Raw genomic sequence first — 22,799 nt, 5'->3', positions numbered from 1 at the left:
TTGTTGCAAGGAATGAAATGTGCCATCTTAGAAAATCGGTCCACAATGACAAACACGGAATCCTTTCCATTTTGAGTTCTAGGCAAACCAAGTACAAAATCCATACTAATGTCTTCCCATGGTTGATAAGGAATAGGAAGAGGCATGTAAAGACCATGAGATTGAGCTTTAGACTTAGCTTTGCGACATGTAGAGCATCGGGTGGTGAAGCGTGAGACGTCGCAGAACATCTTGGGCCAAAAGTAGTTCTTGGAGAGCGTGGCGAAAGTCTTGTCGCGTCCAAAGTGTCCCATGAGTCCACCTCCATGAGCCTCTTGCAAAAGTAGCAAACGAAGAGAAGACTCGGGAATGCATAGTTTGTTAGCTCTCATAAGATAACCATCCTTGATGTAATATTGTTCCCAAGATGTATGCGTCAAACATTTAGCATAATGAGGTGCAAAAGATGGATCATTAGCATACAAGTCTTTTATGTGTTCAAAGCCGATAACATTCAACTCAAGTTTAGTGGCAAGCGTGCATATGCGTGAAAGTGCATCGGCAACTACATTTTCCTTAACCTTAATGTACTTGATCACATATGGGAAAGATTCAATAATTCACTCCATTTGGCATGTCGCTTGTTCAACTTAGTTTGACCTTTTAAGTACTTAAGCGTTTCATGATCGGTATGGATGACAAATTCATGAGGTCTAAGATAATGTTCCCAAACATGTAGTACACGTACTAAAGCATACAATTCTTTGTCATATGTGGGATAGTTAAGTTGGGCACCAGAGAGTTTTTAACTAAAATATGCAATGGCTCGTTTTTCTTGCAATAAAACTCCGCCAATTCCGGTACCACTTGCATCACAATGAACCTCAAAAGTTTTGTCAAAGTTAGGCAAAGCAAGAATCGGAGCATGAGTAAGCAAAGACTTGAGCTCATCAAAAGCGGTTGATTGCAAAGTTCCCCAAACAAAAGGAGTATTCTTCTTACTCAAAGCATGCAAAGGGGCGGCAATAGTGCTAAAGTTTTTGACAAAGCAACGATAAAAACCAGCAAGACCAAGGAAACTTCGCACTTGTTGTAAATTGGTGGGTTGGGGCCAAGTTTTAATTGCTTCAATTTTAGTTTCATCAACATGGACACCCTTGGAAGAAACAACGAAACCCAAGAAAACCACTTTGTGAACACCAAATGTGCACTTTTTCATGTTGGCATAAAGACTTTCCTTGCGAAGAGTTTGTAAAACAGCCCTAACATGGTCAAGATGCTCTTTCATGGTTTTGCTAAACACAAGGATATCATCGAAGTAAACCAAAACAAAGACGCCAATGTAAGGTCGAAGTACATGATGCATAAGACGCACGAAAGTACCGGGTGCCTCCGATAAACCCATAGGCATGACTAACCTCTCGTATAAGCAAATTTGGTTTTGAAAGCAGTTTTCCATTCATCACCTTCTTGAATGCGGATTTGATAATAACCACTTTTAAGATCAATCTTTGAGAAAAAGTTGGATCCACTAAGTTCATCAAGCATATCATCTAAGCGAGGAATGGGATGCCTATAGCGAACAGTGATAGCATTTATAGGTCTACAATCAGAACACAAGCGGAAACTTCCATCGGGATTAGGCACAAGTATAACAGGAACAGCACAAGGGCTTAAGCTTTCACGTACATGACTGTTGTCGATTAGTTGTTGTACTTGCCTTTGAATCTCCTTGGTTTCTTCGGGATTGACAAGGTATGGGGCTTTGTTTGGAAGTGGCGCTCCGGGGATGAGGTCGATTCGATGCTCAATGCCTCGTAGAGGAGGTAGACCCGGAGGTAGCTCATCGGGGAAAACATCTTGAAATTCCTGCAAAAGAGATTGAAACACCAAAGGTAGCTCGTGAATGGTGTTAGTTTTTGGTTATCCATCCTTGCACACAAGGACAAAGTGCATCACACTCGATGGGTTCGCACACACTTCTCTCATCTCACTTTTGGTGGCAAATAGGATGAGGTTTTTCTCTCTAGGCGAAGAGGCGCTCAAGTTTGGCTTGTGGCTCTCACTCACTTTTGGGTTGGTCACTTTCTCACTCTTTTCTCCATGGTGGGTGGCTTGCTTGTCGGCTATCACTTGACTAGGAGACATAGGTCGTAGCACATATTCTTTTCCTTTCATCTTGAAGCTATAGTGGTTGGTACGCCCGTTGTGGAAGACACCACGGTCGAATTGCCATGGTCGACCAAGAAGGAGGTGGCAAACGGTCATTGGGACCACATCACACTCCAAAGTGTCCTCATATGCACCGATTTTGAAGGATACTTGGACCGTATGCTCAATTCGTATAGTGCCGGAGTCACTTAGCCATTGAACCTTGTAGGGGTGCGGGTGCTTCTTCTTGACCAATTGGAGCTTGGAGCATAGTTCTTCACTTGCCAAGTTGTGGCAACTACCTCCATCGATGATGACCTTGATGGATCATCCATTGATGCCGACCTTTGTGTGGAACATGTGGCATCGTTGGTCTTCTTCTTGTTGATGTTGAAGAGTCAAGACCTTGGAGACAACAAGAGCGGGGCTCGAATCCTCATCACAAAAGACTTGATCATCTTCATCCTTGTTCACGCGCCGGTGCATGGCCACTTGCTGAAGGGCTTCCATCTCCTCTTCACTCATGGAGTCATATGTGCCATCTTTGTTGAGGATCATGGTGCGCTTGTTCATGCATTGATAGGACTTGTGGCCTCGGCCGCCGCAAGTGAAACACTTGAATGAACTTGTCTTGATGGTCTCATCGGTTGGAGTAGAAGATGAAGCACGCGGCTTGAAGTTGCTTGTAGTAGGAGGAAGACGACTTGAACTTGAGGAATTTTTCTTGTAACTCGACTTGTCATCGTTGCTTGGAGAAGGCTTGGTTGATGTAGATGTTGGAGGAGTCGATGAAGCTTGGATGTTGGAGAAGCCGTAGGTCTTGGATGAGTACTTGGCGTATTTGAAGTCATCTTGCACTTGACGTTCCGCCTTTGTAGCTTGATGCACGAGCTCAATGAGGTTGGAATAGGGTTGGAAGTCGGCAATCTTCTTGATGGGATGATTGAGACCATTCAAGAAACGTGCCATTGTTTGCTCATCATCTTCCGTGACATGGGCTCGAGTCATGGCAATCTCCATTTCCTTGTAGTATTCTTCAACACTCTTTGTTCCTTGCTTGAGGGGTTGTAGCTTCTTGAAGAGATCGCGGTTGTAGTAGGTTGGCACAAAACGTGCGCGCATGACATCCTTCATTTGAGCCCAAGTGGTGATTGGAGGTTCACCTCTTGCCTGTCGGCGCTCAAGGACTTGTTCCCACCATATGAGCACATAGTCTTGGAACTCTAGAGATGCCATTGCGATCTTCTTCTCTTCCTCATAGTTGTGCAAACGGAAAATTTTGTCGACCTTCAATGCCCATGAGAGGTACTCTTCGGGATCATTGCTTCCGTTGAACTTGGGCATTGTGAATTTGAGCTTTCCATAGCGTTGCTCTTCATTGTGTTGTTGGCGATGGTGATGATGACGCCCTTGACGTGGAGGGTAATCATCCTCATGTTGCTCTTGGCGTGGAGGAAGTCCATGGTCAACTTGTTCTTGTTGAGGTTGAAGTTGAGGTAGAGCTTGACGAGCTTGTGGAGGAGCTTGTGGAGCTTGACGTTCTTGTGGAGGAGCTTGTGGAGCTTGTCGGTGCACACGCGGATGGTAGTTCCTCTCTTGGATTTCTTCTCGAAGAGCTTCCTCTTGATTGCACCGTTCGCGATTGCGGTTGGCGATAGCTCGACTTGATGCTTGAAGGGCACGTTCCGCTTCACGAGCTTGTTCTTCTCGTTGTTGTTGTTGAAGACATTGAGCCTCGGCGTCTTGTTGCGCTTGGTGTAGATGCGCTCGTTCTTGTTCTTCTTGGGGACGAAGACGTTGCCGTTCTTGAGCTTGAGCAAACGCTACTTGGTTTGATTGATGACGAGGGACTTGCCCATCGACTTGCTCTTGTGAATGCTTGTCCTGTAGCGGGTTGCGAGATGCATGGCGGTCTTGACGTGCGGCTCGCCGAAGAGTGTTCGATGACGGTGTACTTGAGTTGGAGAAGGTGTCGTCGGAGTGTCGACTCGAGCGGCTCCGTCTTGAGTATGACGATGTAGAATGAGTCCGGTTCACCAACAAGGCGCGGATCTCGTCCATTCTTGCATCGTTCTCTTGCTTGTGCGAGTCGAGCTTGTTGTCGAAGTAGTCTCTTGTACGTTGCTCGGAGAGTCGCAAGTCGGTGGCGAGGTTGTCGATGCGGTCGCTCATAGCTTGTTGCTCTTGGTGTAACGCCCTTTGAGCACCAAAGAGGTGGCTCTTTGTGACGAATGATGACATGTCGTCGTCTTGCTCGATGAAGAGTGGGTTGGTAGAAGTACTTGGCCTATCCATCATTTCAAGCAAAATATGTGTGGTAGAAGGAGAAGAACTAATACCAATGTACCTTTGACCGATGTTGAAAATGAATCAAGTTCACCCAAATGCGGACAATGAAATAGCACTTTTGGTACCAATTCTTGTCGGTTCTCACACCTACACAAGTAAAAGCTTTTGGTGGAGCTTGGTTAGGATGGTGGCACAAAATTTGATGCAATTGAAAGCGAAATTCAATAATGTTGGAAAAGATTCACAAATTTGCAAATGCAACAAGTAGACCAAGCTAGTATGGGTACACGGAAACACACACGCAAATAGATAAGTGGGATTGTGCAATCCAAAAGTGAGCCAAAATGTGGAAACCACGAAAATGCTCTTGTTGCACAATACTAGAGAGACGCTAGCACGATTGCACAATAGGCGGATACGCAAACTTGTGCACAACCTACTAAGCAAAATTGCAACTATCTCTATCCCAAGTATGCTATATGTATGGTATTTCGGTGCAATGATCCAAGATGATCCAATATGACAATCTTAATGTAGTATGATGCTATGGTTCTTGCTCATAAGCTCTTTGCTTATCTTTCCTCTTTTCTTAAAAGCTTGGGTGTCTCTTTCACTTTTGAGCTCTTTTCTCATGCAATACTTCACGAACCAGGATAGCAATTGTGTATGCGATGACAACTTTGTGACACACAATTGGATCCCAAGATATGCACCACTATGGTATGGTATGTATGCTATGGAGTATGATCCCTAATGTGCACAAGTCACCTTGCTGGCAATACTCAATGGCTAGTCTCGATGGGTAAGCTACGCAAAATGAGGCAATGTGGGTTATCAATGCAATTGCAAGTTATGACAAAGATGTCGTCAAAGTTACCATCCTTGGCAATGTTGAGTAGTCGATGGAGTTGAGCGGTGGTGATGATGACATCGAACCGTACCTATATAGCCGAAACACAATAGGACACGGGAACCACAACTCAAATTTCAAAGACCAAAATGCATCAAAATCGACATAGGAGGTAGCGGTGAGCGGTGGTGGTGGTTGTGGGTATGCGGAAGAAGGCGTGGGCACCGTGGCAAAATTTGGCGAAGGTATGGTGAAATGGGCGCGGGGGGTGGAGTTGCTGTCTCCCAAGGGCCGGATGTCTGGGGCGCCGGATTTCCGGGGTACACGGGCCGGATGTCCGGGCTCTGGATCGGGGACGAACACGATGAACTCCACGGGGGAAAATGCAACTCCGGGGTAAAATTCAGACGAATTGGTGGATGGAAAAGGGTGGGGAGGATGGGGAAAGCTAGATCCACACGCAGCAACACAAATCCATGGACCAAATCCAACAAAATTTCATCACACCAACAAATCACAAAAAAATTGGGGCTATTTTTGGTGGGGATTTTCAGATTTAGCACGAAAACAACAAAATCAAGCTAGAAACATGGGGTAGGAGCTCCAAAAACGTGATCAACGTGGCTCATGATACCAAGATGATGTAGGGTGGAACCCGAGAACGTCGATCTTTCACGTTTGGAGTGGATCCTACGGGGGAATCACGAAGAACACGTGGAAGCACAAAGGGAAACACGGGGAAAACGAGAGAGAATCACTAAACCGACATAGAATCAATCACACGAGTGCTAGATCATCACACACATAAGGTAGCACAAGGTTCAAGATCAACAAAGGAAAGGATACAATGGAACCGTTCTTCTCTAAGAGGAGGCCTTGATGTTCTTCCCTAGAAAGGGGTCTTGAATCCGCTTGGGGATCTTCTCCGAAGAGGCCGTTAACTCCGAGGAGAAGTAACCAAGTGGATGAGCAAAGGCTCTCACACAAAATGAGCTAATCCAATGCTAAACCTAGAAAGAGGAAGGGGAAGGAGTATATATAGTCTAGGGGGCGAAGAGGTACATGGGCTTCGGCCCTTCACTGTTCACACACAGGCGGAGCCGGATGTCCGGGCGTCGGGCCGGATGTCCGGGGCTTCCGGAGGTGCCGGATGTCCGGGCCAGGACACCGGATGTCCGGGCTGGAGGGTGGAACTTCTGTGGTTCCTGGTGCGAGGTGCCGGATTTCCGGGGCTTTGGCCGGATTTCTGGGCTGAGGCCGGATGTCCGGGCTGGATGCTGGATGTCCGGGCCCTGGAGACTTGGCAGACTTGGCTATTGCTGATGGAGAAGCTCCAGGGGCCGGATGTCCGGGGCCTGGGCCGGATGTCCGGGGCCTGGAAGGTGATCTTGTCCGTTTCAGCTGGTTCTCTTCATCCACGGAGTGGGCAGCTTGTCCGTCTTCACATGCATCCTTGGGAGGTTCTTCTTGACACCTAATCATGCATAGTATATCGAACTTAGGTAGTAGCCATGTCTCGAGAGGATTATATGAGATATCACTTAGGAGAGAAGTCACATCGGTATCGAGAGCTCTAGCATGTGCTCTAGTCATGGGTCCTCTTGAGGCTTGGTGAGGCGATGGTAGGTCCATGGGGATGACCAAGGGATGCTCCGCATCAAAAGAGGAAAGGAGGACACTGCGTGGGCTGGCGCCCGACTGGCGCCCTTGGTCGTCATGGCTTGCGTCATGGGCACCTCGCGAGGTACCCCGCCTTGAAATCTCCGCCTCCTCGTGAGCTAGCCTGATGAGGCCGTGCCTGAGGAAGCTCCTTGTCGTCCGCCCCACGAGGTTGGCCCCTCGCGAGGGTCTTGAGCTTGTGTTGATGAAGATGGGCCGTGCTGGGCCCCCTTTGAGCCACGCCGCAGGCCGCAAGCAGGCAAGTCTGGGGACCGCCGTTCCCAGAACGCCGATAGTAGCCCCTGGGCCCAAGGCGCGCCCGGACTTAGCCGAGCAGAGAGGCGAAAGGGCAAGCGCGAAGCACCGCGGGCCCTAACAGCCTGCGGCCTTGGGCGCCGCGTGGCGGTTGATTGGACATGGGCGCCTCAGTAACCACGCGAGTTGATAAAGGAGCGGCATCTGTCTAGGCTTTGCCTCTGTTGCTTTCTCCGGTCGCTGCTCAGATCCCCTTTCTTGCGCCTCTCCTTCCTGCCTTCGAAATCTTCAGATCTACTCCGTCCGTGCGCCCTAGCAAGACATGGCGCCTCGCCAGGCCCCGGCCGGAGCTTGGTATTCGTTCGCCTTGGACTTGCCGAACATGTCGGAGGCGAGCCTTGCCCAGGTGCGCCAGATGGCGGCGGCGCAGGGCATCGATGGGGCGAAGGCATTCAAGGCCGGCTCTGCCCTTCCTGAGGGCCAAGGGAGCACCTTCTATCCGCTCTTTGTAAGCGCCATTGTTGCCGGTCTGGTGCCTCCCTTTTCTGAGTTCTTCTTCTCTGTCCTCCGCCATTACAAGCTACAAGCTCTGCATCTCCACCCCAACTCTGTCCTTCTTCTGGCAATCTTCGCCTACTATTGCAAGGCTCACGTAGGGGTGAAGCCCTCAGTGGCCTTGCTGCGCCACTACTTCTCCCTCTGGACCTCTCGTGGTCCCGTATCTGCGTGCGCGAGCTTCATCGCGTACGGTAGCTCCATCGCCATTTCAAACCCCGGGAAGAGGATTGAGGGCTTCAGGAGCAAGTGGGTCTTGGTAGATGCTGGACGCATCCACCCTCGGCTGATCTTGCCCACGGGGCACCCCACGAGCTCCGACGACTGGTCCCGTGTGGAGCTCATGGACCCCCGCGCGAGGCTGGTGTTGGAGAAGATGGACGCGGATCTGAGGTCGGCCAACACGGCGGCGGCGAAGCTGACTGGCGCAACGCTGCTGAGGGAATTCCTGGAGCATCAGCTGGCTCCACTTCCTCAGTACTCACTTCCGATGTGGAGGCCCCACCCGAGCCCCGCGGTCTTGGACGACGAGGATCTGGCTGCGGTCCTCCAGTCTTTGGTTGGGGGCGACGTGGCGAGGTTGGAGGGCGCTCCTACGCCCCTGTTCCTCCGTGATGACTGGGAGCAGGTAGTGGAGTCCATGCCCGTCTTCAACGGGGACGGGCCCGTGCCCGCGGAGGCTCCCGAGGACCCGGTGAACGTGTCCTCCGGCGACTCCAGCAAAGAGAAGGAAGAAGGGGAGCGGGAAAAAGGGCTTGACTCTGAGGCAACCCACGGAGAGTCGAGGGCTCCCCCCCCCCTCGGCGCAGGTCCCGCGCTCTCCACCTCTCTCTGAGTGATGACGACGAGGATAATGACGAGCAGGGCGGCGGGAGCCTGCCCCCGATTCCGAAGAAGGACAGGACCGGGCTGATCCCCCGCGGGTCTGCCCCGGCCCCGAGGCGATCCGCAAACGCGCCTCCTGCTCCCGAGCTCCTTGAGGCTGATCCTTGCAGCCGGCTATCGGGCTTCAAGTACGGCCAGAGGCTGCTCGAGCTCACGAGTGACGACCTGTAAGTGCTTGATTCCTGTCTTATTTCTTGTTCTGTTGCTGAGGCTTGACGTTCGTATCTCCTGTCTAGGCTAGCACCCGCAGCAAAGAAGTTGAAGGGAGCTCCTGAGGTTCCATCCGGGGCAGCGCCTCTGCCCACGAAAGAAGGTGACCGTGACGCACGAGCCTCTCCTGCCCGAGCGTCCTCGCGAGGCCTAGCTGAGCCGGCTGGGGCGAGCTCAGCCCCCACGGCCCAGGCGACTCCCGAGGTGCCCTTGCCTGATGCCGCCACCACAGCCGTTGGGGCGCAGCAGGCTCCACCTCAGGATATTGTGGTCACGCTACCGTCTTCTCCTCCTACTCCACCGACTGTTGCTTCTCCGACTCCTCCTACTGTTCTGGATTGTGCTGCTGCCGAACTGGACCGTCTGCGGCAGGATCTTCTGGGAGCCGACCCTCATTTAGTGGCCAGGCGTCTGGAGCTGGCTTCTGGCTGGATTCGCACAGATGCTTCGATTTGGGCGGTGCTGGTCCAGGCCTCGACGGCTTGCGACAAGGAGAGGCAGGCCGTCCTTGGCGTGAAGGCTGCTCGCGACGCCGCCTTGGGGGAGGTGGCTGATGTCCGAGGTCGTTGCAAGGCGCTGGAGAGTGAGCTGCAGGGCCTGCGGGACCAGCTCGCCGAGGAGTCCCGCCTTCGCCAAGAGCAGGAGGAAGGCATGAAGGCTCGCGAGGCGGCCGTCAAGGACCGGGACGCCAAGCTCAAGAAGCGCCGTGACCGCCTAGGCACGCTGGAGCAAGAGTTGGAGGCGAGGAAGGTCGAGCTGGACGGCAAGGCACGGGTTCTTGCTGAGGATCGCGTGGCCTTCACGGAGATGGAGGTGAAGGCTCGCACCTTGCTGAAGACGCTTTATGATAGCAGCCTGGAGAGCCCGCTGGCCGGTGCCGAGGACGGCCCCACCAAGCTGCTTCCCTTCCTGGTTCGTGCTCTTGAAGATGTCACCCTTGGCCTTGGCCCTACGGCTGAGGCCGAGGCGCGCGTCTTGTCTTCTGCAGCGCTGACGCGGGTCCTTACCCACATCTATCTTCGCAACCCCAACATCGACCTCGAAAGCCTGCTAGAGCCAGCGAGCGGCAAGCTTGCCGCTGCCGCCGCAGAGGCCGTGAAGGGTCGCACGGAGGCTCTGCTGGGGAAGTTCCGGGCCTTCAGCACCAAGTCGAAGAGGGGCGCTGCCGGCCCTGCAGCTCCACAAGGCGAACCCGCTCCTCGCAGATCCACCGCCGGCAAGTGACTCCATCGTGGCTCCCGTCCTGCTTTTAATTCCTGCACATGTACCATGCCTCGGGGAGGCGTTAAAACTTGCATTTGTTGTTGTGTTAACAGTATGAACTGTAATATTTGCTTTTGAATTCCTTGAAATTTGCGCTATTCCTTCCTACTTGCTTACATTCTACGCCGGCAGAGCCCGGCCCCGCGCATACCTCAGCCGCCATTAGCCCCGACCGGAAACCAGGACGGGACCAAGGAGTGAGGGGCTATGTGACAAGTTAGGCTCCTGAGTCACGATGCTCAGGAGTCCCCCTTGGCGCCCGAACAGCAAGTAGGGAGGTGAGATGTGGGGGTGACTCCTTAGGGAGGTGAGATGTGGGTGGATCTACCGTTCTACGTCTACAGAGCCTGGCCCCGCGCATACCTCAACTGTCGTTAGCCTTTCGGAACTAAGGAGTGAGGGGCTACGTGACCAGTTAGGCTCCTGAGTCGCGATGCTCAGGAGTCCCCGTTGACGCTCAAATGGCCTTCGTACCTTGGCTCCACTCGGGGAGGGACGTGCGACGAACCAGGCCCGGGGGGCCTGGCTGGGTGGCGTGCGTCTGGGCGTGACCCAAGCGCAGCCCCCGTGCCCAGCCCCCTCGCGCGGCACTCCCGAGGGGAGGCGTTGCGATGAGGCTAGACACTAAGCTCCGGGCTCCCTGAGGTTGATGCGGCCCGGGGGCCACCCTCAGTTGTTTATCACCAGCACGGAGCATAGCGCTTCCGTATGTGTACGGGCATAGCCGCTCCTCGGCAGTGTCGTCAGCCAGCGCGGAGCATGGTGCTTCCACTGGTGCGTGGGAGGGGCTCCCCTCCGGGAGGAGCCCCCGGGGTGTGTACATCCCCACCCTGACACGTGGCTGGCACGGTAGGGCCTGACGAGGTGTATCTGAGCACCCGTGAGCCAGCGCAGGACTCACGGGGCCCTACCTCAAGGCGGGTTGCGCCTGGCACTGGGCCTTATCTTGGGATGTGTTCCTGCAAATTTGGTTAGATGCCGGCGCTCTACGTCCTCGGGTCCCGGCCCTCGAGCTGGTCTCAGTCGTCGCTGGTATGCTAGGTCGCGATGCCGTGGACAAGGCCAGAGGGTGAGGGCTGGAGAGCCGGTAGGAGCCCTGAGTCGCGATGCTTAGGTACCCCCCTTTAACATGCAAGCTTGGTTAGATGTCGAAGCTCTACGTCCTCGGGTCCCGGCCCTCAAGCTGGTCTATGCCGTCGCTGGTATGCCAGGTCGCGATGTCATGGACAAGGCCAGAGGGTGAGGGCTGGAGAGCCAGTAGGAGCCCTGAGTCGCGATGCTCAGGTACCCCCCTTTAACGCGCAAGCTGCCGACAACAAGGAAGAAAAGGTGCCACGGACAGGCACCAAATAACAAGCATGATGGGTCGAATGCATGGCCCGAAGATAAATGAAAAAAGGGGTACACGCCACTGGGTCTGACCCGAGCGACTTGGGGATGATGCAGCCTGAGGGGCGCCCCCAACAAGGTAAGCTAAAAACTCAAGCAAAAGGGATACACGCCGCAGGGACAGACCCATGCGGCCTGGGAATGATGCAGCCCTGAGGGCGCTCCCAGCTAGAAACGGAACTTGAAAGATGTCACCTGATAGTGTTGACGACGAAGGGGTGTTGAAGTAGCAGGCGCGGTGGGCTGCGGGAGCCGATCCTCACGGGCCCCTAGGCCCAGGAGCCTCGGGAGGCTCCGGGGGCGCTGGTGGCTCCTCACAAACCATCTCCATCTCCGCCAGGACTGCAGAATGCCTGGCCTCCTGAGCCTCCAGGATGCCCCTCATGAGGCACTGGTACGTGGCGGCCGCATTCGGCAAGCCATAAGGCATGCGAACATAGCTGTGGGGCGGACCTTCGCAGCGCCCCACTTGCGAGGACCAGAGGCGCTCCTGAGAGGCGGCTCGATTGAGCCCTAGTATGTCGATGCAGACGCGCAGCCCACCATCCTCGCCTGGATGGGGGTCCACAGCGGGTAAGCGGCGGCTGCCTCTCATGACTCTTGACTCCTGTAGCTCCTGAATGGCCTTGCCGATGAACTCCTGAGGGTTTGGCCCTCCTTGCCTTGCTCCTTCTTGAGGGAAACATGCTTCGAAACACGCCTCCAAGTGGTGCCCAAGCGCATCCCTCGTGACCTTGGCGAGGTCGGCAGCCCTCCAGGGGAGAGCCCCCGAGCCCTGCTTGAGGAGGGCGCCGGGCGCGCTTCCCTATGTGATGGGAGGAGGTTCCCCCTGGGCAGGCGCGGGCCCTGAGGGGCCGGGGCGGACAATGTCTTCTTCTTCTTGGGGGTGGTCTCGGGAAGCCTCCTGCTTCCGCGATCCGGGTCTTCCAGTGATGCAGCCTGAAAGGCTCGTTCCAGGGAGCACACCGCGTCTTTCTCTTCGCAGGGCACCGTGATGACTCCGCCACTTCCTGGCATCTTGAGGACGTTGTAGCCGTGGTGGGTTACGACCATGAACTTGGCCAGCGCTGGGTACCCGAGGAGGCGTTGTATGGCAGGCGAATCTGGGCGACGTCGAAGTCGATGAGCTCGGTGCGGTAGTTGTCGCGTGCCCCGAAGGTGACAGGGAGGTGGACCTGCCCAATCGGGACCGTGGAGCCGTCAGTGACTCCGGAGAAAGGTTTGGTTGGCTGAAGCTGATTGTAGGGCACATGGAGATTGTTGAATGTTTCCACGGACAGGACGTTGAGCCCTGCCCCGACATCGATGAGGGTCCTGGTGACTAGCACGTTGCTGATGATTGGGGAACAAAGCATCGGGAGGACTCCGGTTGTGGCCGCGCACTTGAGCTGATCCGCTGAGCTGAACGTGATGGTGCACACCGACCACCTGAGAGGGCGCGTGGCCTCGAGCTTGGGGAGGACTACATTTACCTCGCGGGCGAACTGCTTGAAGTTGCGTTGAGAGGCTGGGGCTTGAGCTCCACCTAGGATGCAGGTGATCGCACGTGGCTCCAGGAAGCCCCCAGCCCCCTCGTCCTGATGACGGTCCTCATTTCTCCTTGGCTGCGGCGGCAGCGGAGGGAGGCCTGCGTTGCCCTGTGGGCGATCCTCGCGAGGCTGATCCTCCAGTCTCCCTCGCGAGGCGGGTCCTGCCAGCGATCCTCGCGAGGTTGGTCGCGCCACCCTTGGCGAGGGGCGCGGTCTTCCCAGCGTCCTACGTTCCTTCCTCCTCCTCGGTCGTAGCCCCGGTCGCTGCGGTTGGGACGTCGGCCGATCCTTCCTTCATGCACGGCTCAGAGCTCTTGGCATTCATTGGTGTTGTGGGTGTGGAGGTCGTGGTACATGCAGTACCGACTGCCCTTGGAAGATTCGGGCTGATCTCTGCCCCGCTTGGTGTCTTGTTCTGTCGCGAGCACGGCAGCCCCCTTGCGCTTCACATCCTTGGCCTTGGGTTTCTTCTCTTCTGGGTCTGCGGCAGGCAGCTCGAGGAGGGAGAGACGCCCTTCCTCAGCCCTGGCGCACTTGGTCGCCAAGTTTAACAGCTCTAAGGAAGTGCACAGGTCTTCATGCATCGCCAGCTCCTCCTTCATCTTGATGTCGCGCACGCCGTAGGAGAAGGCCGAGATGATGGCCTCCTCGGTCACCTTGGGAATCTTGAGGCGTGCGCTGTTGAAGCGCTGGATGTACTTCTGCAGGGTTTCCCCTGGTTGCTCCTTGATACGGCGCATATCGCTCATGGCGGGTGGCCGATCGCGAGTACCCTGGAAGTTGGCGATGAAGCGGGTGCGCATCTCGTCCCAGGAGGAGATCGTGCCTGGAGCCAGGTTCAGGAGCCAGGTGCGGGCCCCGTCCTTGAGCGCCATGGGAAACCAGTTCGCCATGACCTTCTCGTCTCCGTTGGCAGCCTCGATGCCCAGCTCGTAGAGCTGGAGGAACTCTGCGGGGTCAGCCGTACCGTTGTAGCGAGGAGGCAGGTCTGGCTTGAACTTGTCGAGCCACGCGACGCTGCACAGCTCGGTGGTGGAGGCGCGACAGCCCGCCGTGGCCACGGGAGGCCTTGGGTGACGAAGAGCTTGGTCCTGCGGGTTCCCGTGCGCTGCAGCTGGGAGCAGCGCGGGGTCTTGACGTGCTGGAGCAGGAGCGTGGCTGTGACGAGCCGGAGCAGGGAGCGCTTGGGCAGCTTCTCGCAGGCGAGGGACTTCTTGGCAGATTTGCGCTTGCCGCGCTGGCGCCTGACAGAGCTGGTTCCGCCCAGGGGCCACGCGCCTTGGGGCCAGGGCGCCTTCTTGAGGGGGAGGCGGCTGAGGCGCCCCCGGAGCTTCACCACCCGTGCATGGCAGGGTGCGGTGCAGCGGGACGGACGGCGCAGGAGAGCCCCCTGCGGCACGGACAAGCTCGGCGACGTGGTCGAGCCATTCTTCATAGACGTCGTCGACGGGACGGTAGCGCAGGAGCTCGTTTGCCGCGATGAGCGCAGCTCGAGCCTCCATGGGCGCGCGGAATGTGCGAGACGAAGAACCAGCTGGGGTGAGCGAGGGTGTAGCAGTGCGGCCGTCTTGCCTCACGGAGGGATGCTGGGACGATGCTTGCTGCTCGTTCCCTGCCGGCCCGGTGGCGGCATTGATGGCAGGTGACGGGGAATGATGAGGGCGCCCGCCGACGGGAGCCGTCTGGGCGACACGGGAAGCGAGGGCGGCTCGGCGCTCGGCACGGGCCCGACGAGCGTCAGACATGGATGCGATGGTCGGAGAAGAACAGGGCGACGGAAGACGAATTCCGGCGCACCCCTACCTGGCACACCAAATGTCGGGTTTCGGGTTCCGGCAGACCCTTGAGGTTCGAACACTGGGGTGCGCGCAGAGATTTCGCCCTCTACCTACCTGCACCCCACCGACTCGCTTGGATCTAAACTATAGAAGGAACAACACAAGAGACACAGAGTTTATACTGGTTCAGGCCACCATTGCGGTGTAATACCCTACTCCAGTGTGTGGTGTGGTGGATTGCCTCTTGGGCTGATGATGAACAATACAAGGAAGAACAGCCTCGCGAGGATCTGTTCTTGGCTGGGATGATGAACTGCTAGGAGGAGTTCAGTCGCTCTCTCTACTGGTTTCTTGGCGAGGATCCTCTCCGTCTCTACCTGGTGGTGGCTAGTCCTATTTATAGGCAAAGACCCTGGGCCTCTCCCCAAATATTGAGCGGGAAGGGCGCCAACAATTGGCCATTTTGAAGGGGAACATCTGGTACACTTATCCTGACTAAAGTTAGTCCTCGCCTGTCAAAGGCTCTGGTGGTGACGCCTGCTTGGGCTCCACAATGACTTCCTTCCTGCCGTTGGGCTGGTCTTGGTCTTGTTGCACCGAAATGGATGCCTTTACTTGATGCTCTCGCCTGCGCTTGCTCCCTTTGCACCAAAGAGGAAAGGAGGACACTGCGCGGGCTGGCGCCCGACTGGCGCCCTTGGTCGTCATGGCTTGCATCATGGGTACCTCGCGAGGTACCCCGCCTTAATCTCTCCACCTCCTCGTGAGCCAGCCTGATGAGGCCGTGCCTGAGGAAGCTCCTTGTCGTCCGCCCCGCGAGGCTTGGCCCCTCGTGAGGGTCTTGAGCTTGTGTTGATGAAGATGGGCCATGTTGGGCCCCCTTTGAGCCACGCCACAGGCCGCAGGCAGTCAAGTCTGGGGACCCCCGTTCCCAGAACGCCGACAAAAACATATAATTATCTGTGTATATTCGTAATCGAATACAAACTGGATTTGAATTTAGTTTGCCAGGTCCCAGGGCAAACGTGAATGCTAATTCTCCCAAGTTTTGAACGAAGCGGCTAAACACCCACTATAATTTGTGGGCTGCCCGAAGCAAGTGTTTGCGAGATGGAAATTACTGTCTACCCCTGACACTTGACATCCATATCGACCGGATTTACACTACTGTCGATAGGGGTAGACTAGTAACTTCAATCAGATGTGACACGACGGCCTCTGATCCCATTCAGACATGGTGGGCGTCAAGCGTGGGCGGCAAAACACATTTGATTCAAACTCGTCCGAAAGACATGTGTCTCTTCCTCCATTTCCCCATTCATACACGGTGGGCGGCAAAACAAACTCTCCTCGTCCGAAATCGATGTAGGCTAATATTTTAAATAGGGGCAGATGTGTAACTTCCATCAGACGTGACACAACCGCCCTACCTGTCAGCCCCGTTCATACACCATGGGCGCCAACCGTGGGCGGCAAAACACCCTCTCCTCGCCTGAAATAGTTACCGGCAAATATTTGGGAGATGCGAGATTACCGTCCTATCCCCAACCGACGCAATGTCTGAAATTTTAAACGGGGGATAAGTTCGTAACTTTCCCCCATTTCAGAGAAGCGCGTCCCAAAGTTTGAGATCGCCCCCCCCCCTCCCCTCCATTTCCCCATTCATACACCGTCAGTGGCACAACAACCTCCACACTGCGGCCAGCCTCCTCCGTCCGCCACCCCATCCTCCACCTTGTCGGAGCCACTGCCCCTACCCCGTTGTCCACTGCAAGAGATGGACGTATCTCATCCACGGCGCTGGACCAGGATCATTTCATCGTCTCCTCTCGCTTCATCGGCGTCGTCGTCCACCTTGCCGTTGCCGCTCCTACGACCGCCTCGTCCACGACAACAGGATATATCCCCTGGCCCGGCCATCTGCCGTCTAAAGTCTTCTTCCCCGCTGCTGACAGCCATCGCACCCGCAGCACCCTCAACGTATCAGCATAGGCCTACATGGCGTTGCAAGAGAGGTGGTACTCTTCCATATGTGCTTAAGTTATTGATCTCACCCGGAAAATAGATCATAATTTGTTTACTGTACTTTTCTTGTCCGTACCAAATCGTAGTGGCTAGTTGAAAGCAAACATTGGTTGCGAAGTAGCTTTGTCCGGTTTGCACCTTCAGATCTGCCATGGCATGGGCACTATACTCGTAAAGCTTATGGTTTCCCTCATTTATATTCACTACCATCATCGTAGGTGCTTCGTGTCGTGCTAGCACTGCTCCTCAAGACCTCAACCCAAAGCTTACGTGTTGAAATAAGAATCTGATATGATGCTCATATCACTAAAACAGAGAACATTTAATTGGTCACCTAATGTTCCTATATTCGTTTCGAAAAGCATGTGCGCCACCCACTGGTCCAGCTAGTTCCACATTCCTGATTTTTCTCTTGATGCTTAGGGTTTTCCCCTTTTATCTACTCTACTATGATCTTCGTAGGTGCTTTCTGTCGTACTAGCATTACTCCACCCTTCAAGCTAAACAACACAACACTCAGAATTCAAAAGCTTAGTTGTTCAAATATGATTGTGATATGATACTGATATTAGTTAACCGACACATTTAATTGGTTTTAAGCTAAAGGTCCCACTTGAGTTTACAAATGCATGTCGCGACATATAGAGAGACAGCATAATTGCATTTCTTTGTCACTTGTTGACCGTACTTTCTTGTCCATACCAAATCTTAGTTGTTATTTCAAAGCAAACATTGGTTGCTAACTACCCTTTGCACGGTTTGCAGCTTCAGATCTGCCATCCCACTGCCACAGTCAACACTGTATTGATCATGCTTATGTTTTCCCCATTTTATGATGACCACAATCAGCCTACGTTGTTCGTGTCGTAATAGCACTGCTCCACCCATCAAGCTAAACAAGCTTAGTTGTACAAATTCATATCTGATATTATTGCTGATATTAGTAAAACTGCGAGATGTTTAATTGGTTAGCTAAATGTTCCTACTTTAGTTTCGAAATGCATGTGAGCCACATATGGAGAGACCGGAAAGAATAGTATTTCTCTGTGCGCTCTGGTTCATCATGGGTGGCCAACCGACATTGTATTGAAACACTTGTAATATCTTCAATCTGCTTGCTCTTTTGCTCTTCTTTAAGATGATACTCTTCTCTTGCGATCGACTGGTCAGGTCAAGTTGTTCCCCCTTAGTATATTTGAATCTGTTAGGTCAGGTCGACTTGTTCTTCTTTACTATATGTTGAAGCTATCATCTGCGAAGTGTCATCACTTCTGGAGCTATCATATTTTGAGTAGTAGGCCACATTATACTAATGCACACAACAAATTACAGCATGCATGGCATCTTTTAAAAGAATTGTAGAGATATCACAAAGGGGTTTACAAGGAGGCAGTATTGGATTAGAATCACTTCTGCATTACAAAGAAAATCTCACTTGTTTTTATGTTTTCATGCATGTCAGATATTGAACATTATCAAAATGAACATGAGAATGGGCGCACGAGAGGAATATTGTGGAACGATCCACTGGCTAGCAAACTTGGCATGGTGGAGGATGGCCTATCTTATTCACCCATCAAGGTGCTTGCTCTAACTTTGCAAAGTTGTATTGGTCGCACATATTTTGCATCTGACCTCTTGCATTTCTTCTACTTTGTTACACCATCTGCTTAGTTTAAGCATCATATATGAGTATATGCTATAACTATCCATTTTCTGTACCTATTCCATGTGTCGTCACACTATGTTTTTCCAGTCAAATGTTGTTCTTTCGTGATAGATGTCCAAAAGGAAGAGGGTGAGTGCAGATCCTCAAGGAGTACAAACTAGGTATTTGGAAAAGGTAGTGGTACCTGTTAAATCGGATAGATCAGCAGCCACAGAAAACACAGGCCCAATTGTACCACACTTTACCCCTACTCGAGTGGCCAAACCCCTATTAGAACTGCTGGGAGCCCAGCATCAGGTACTGTCTATGATATCAATTCAAAATTTGAACTCCTAAATTTCTGCTTGTGCCTTACCTTCTGTCTTGTATGAAAACTAATTTCAGATGAATCTCCTTGCTCAAAGGATCATACGATCTCAAAACAATAATGGGCTCTGCATTGCTCTTGTCAGTACCTCTCTCCCTTTTGCCTTGTAACGCTGTACTTAATTAATTGCTATTTGATTATGTATCATCAGTCTGCACCTGAGCTTCATTATCCTCTGTTTCTTCCAATATTATTTGATCTATATTTACTCTTTGCAAAATGTAGAATAATGGCAACGCTTATAAAGAATTTTCTTTGGGGAATTTATTGAATTATCCTTCCATCAACATGGAGAAGGGCTTTGTCCAGCCCATGTTAACATGTAAAGTAAGTTCATCCTTCTCAAGCCTTCAAACTTTGTTCTAGTATATATTTGGATAGGCATCATTGCCTCCACTTCTGTTTGCTTTGCTGTTTACATCTGATTGAACGTTTGCAACAACTACCAGTTTCAAATTCTAGTTGTAAAAACATGTTCCTTATGCAGAACATATCCATTTATTTGCTTATATAATTGTGAAACCTGTTACGTGTCTCCTTGTTTCTCTTTCAGAGTCGTATCTCTTATGCCAGGCAGAACTTTAGGGAAGATAGTGAGCCAAACCATCTTGAGGACAGCGAGATGACCCCAAGGTCCTGTCTTGATGAAGATAGTGAGTTGAAGCTACTCACCAGTAGGTGTGAGACAACCTCTGTGCAGTCGCTGCCTCAATCAGTTCGACTTCTTCAGTCTCAACTTAAAGCGGAAAGGCTTGCTTCAGCTCAGCTCCGACTTGAAGTCAAAGATGCCATGAAGATGTCAGAGGACTGCCATGCGCACCATCATGCCTTAAATCTAGTGTTGATGCATCTATCATTGACACAACTGAGGTCTACTCAGCCTCTTCAGCTGTTTGGGGGGGCCGACCTGGCCAGGCCTAGTGCCTTCTGAAGTGCTCTCAGTTTTGTATATTCTTTTGTCGGCGCGTTTATTTGCACTGGTGGCGAACTTTGATGCCCAGTGGATGTAATATGTGTGATAGCCGTGATAGCCTAGCGTAAGTTGCTTGCTTATTTATTTCCTTGTTGTCTTGTTTATTTGTTTGCTTGTAGTCATTGCAGTTCTTTTTCCGCGGTTTGCTAGTGGCTGCAATAACCTATTTTTTAAAACTAGGCCACAATAACCATGGGCTAATATTTACTGTAGTGACACTGGGCCTCCTACGGGCCATAGAAATAGTGGGCCTTCTACGGGCCGTAGAAATAATGGGCCTTCTACGGGCCGTAGAAACAATGGGCCTTCTACGGGCCGTAGAAACAATGGGCCTTCTACGGGCCGTATCATCAATGGACCTTATACGGGCAGTATGATCGATTGGCCAAACATGGGCCAATAACAGGCCGCATTATGGCCGTAAATAGGCTAGAGTTGGAATCGTCCGTTCATGGGCCGACCATAATGGGCCATCGTTAATAGGCCGTATTTCATGATGCTATGAAAACGGCCCAACGTGTTAACGGACCATAAACGAGCCGACTGTAACCACGGGCTGAATTTGGCCCATAAGCAGAAAATGAACAGTAACGGGCCGTAAGTAAACGAATGCTGGAAATGAGCCCAAGAATGAATGGGCTCTGAGAAGGCCGAAAGATAACATGGCTGGAAACGGCCCAACGGAATAACGGGCCCTTAATGGGTATAAAGCGATACACTGTTCATTATGGGCCAGTTTCACCACGGGCCGTCAATGGGTGTAAAGTAAAACACTGTTCATTACGGGCCAGTTTCACCACGGGCCGTTAATAGGCCAAGAGTTACATAGGGCCTCATATGGCCCGAAAGACGTCATGGGCCATACATGGGCCAGAACTGAAAATGGGCTGGAATCATATTGGGTGGCCCAGATGACGCTACTGGGCCTAATTCGGATAGGGCGTAACGGGCCTTGGGTTAGCGGGCTGTAAATGGGCTATATGCGAACAGGCCGTTAACAGGCTTTACATGGGCCGGCCCGCCACCTTTTGACCAAGTCAAACGGGCCGACCTTTTCACAGGCATGGGCCTCTATTAGGCCGTGCCACGTGTCGACGTATCATAGGCGCCTTCTGTCCAATGAGTGGATGACATCTGTCCCAACGGTGAGCCGACACGTGTTTCCTCCAGCCAATGATGATTTTACACGTGGAAAATCCCCATTGGTCGGGGCTGTTAACGGGTTATCGGATCCAAAACCCGACCCGATAGCTTAACGGCGTTCCGTTGCGGTGGATGCCACGTGTCGGTCACCCTTGATGAAAGCACTTCTGTGACGCGCGATTTATCGTCATGGAAGTGGACACTTCCGTGATGATAATTTTGGTAATGTCATGGAACACTTCTACGACAGAACAGGTATGACTATCTTGATTCTGTCATAAATTTTTCATGGATGTACATGCATGACAAAAAACGCGACCTACTGTGACAAACACGTATCATCATGGAAGTGTATTTTTTTTGTAGTGCTCACGGGCAGGCGAGGGCTCCCAGGAGCGCCCTAGCCGCGGAGGCGAACATGCCGAGCTGGCAGCGCTGGAGCCGTTGTCCCTCGATGACATGCCCGATCAGCTCAATAAGCAGGAGGAGTTCATCGACGGCTTGGTGGAGCTATTGAAGGAGAGCCTCGACGACATGCCCGTTGAGCTCGATAAGCAGGGGGAGTTGACCGCCAGCTTGGTGATGCTGCTGAAGAAGAGCATTGCCTCGGATAAGAAGGCGACCGGCGAAATCCTGCAACTTCAGGAGGACAATGCGAAGCTTCGCCTTGAGCTCGACCTGCTGGAGGAGGAGAATGCCAGCTGGAAGAAGCTGCATGAGAAGAGTAGTTCCTCGATAAAGATGTTGCAGGCCCTCATCATGGAACAGAAGGAGGAGTTGGCGAAGCTCCGCATTGAGCACCCGACTGTTGTCAATGTATGTAATGCAGCCGTGGAATAGATGATGAAGGCTTGCATCGAGAAATCCCGCGTCATGGACAGAATGAAGAAGATGGCGGAGGAGATGCGCGAGGAGATGGAGGTAGTGGAGGTGATGAAGAAGCAGTTACGACTCCACGGCCAGCAACCCTTCATGTAGTAGAGAGCAGTGCCCCAGACTTGTGTGTGCGTCTTCCTTCTTGTTTTGGGGGACAATCTTCCTTCTTATTTTGCTCCTGTGTTTCTTCTTTTGCTTTGGGTGTTTCGCCGCACGTGTCATGTTCTCTGTGAGGCATGAATACAAGAATTCTAACGATGAGCGGCGCCATGGGATCGATGACTAGCAAATTAGATCATTTTTATCGCCATATCACACTGGGCTGCCCTGTTTCATGCTCCTCCGTCGTACTAGTACTCCAGCGGAAAACTTGAGTATACCGCATGGTTCTTTGCTCCTCCTCGGGTCATCGGCAACATTTATACGAGCAGTCAAATCACAAGGCCCCGCCTTCCAGCAGTAATGAGCCGTCAAATCACAAAGGCCCTTGCCTCTCATGAAACCGACCAAGCAAGACTGCCCCGCCCTCTAGCCTTTTAAATGTATACCTCTGTACAGTGGTGGAGGCAGGGGTGCCAGCAGGGACACGGGCCCAGGTCAACACGCAGATTTTTCCACTACATGAGTGATTACCTGCTGCTAATATTGTGTATTTTGATGATTTTGTTGGCTTTGGCCCTCCCCAACATGATTTAACATCAGTTAGCCCCCTGATTAAGCTTTCCTGGCTCCGCCACTTCTTTTGTACATTAGTAGTATCGATGGATTGCACCATGGAGCAAAACTAACAAGATGAAATTAAAGAAAAAATGTGGTACATATAGAGAGCGCTCGTTGCCAAATTATGCATATAGTACTATTAAAAAAGCCACTACGTGCTTAGATGGGGTGCTAAATTCTATTAAAGAAATTAGCATACCTATTTAATTCTTGGCTTATTATTTATGACACTAG

This window comes from Triticum dicoccoides, chromosome 1B (genome assembly GCF_002162155.2).
Source record: "Triticum dicoccoides isolate Atlit2015 ecotype Zavitan chromosome 1B, WEW_v2.0, whole genome shotgun sequence".
NCBI classification, from domain to species: Eukaryota; Viridiplantae; Streptophyta; class Magnoliopsida; order Poales; family Poaceae; genus Triticum; species Triticum dicoccoides.
This window is presented reverse-complemented; position numbering follows the sequence as displayed.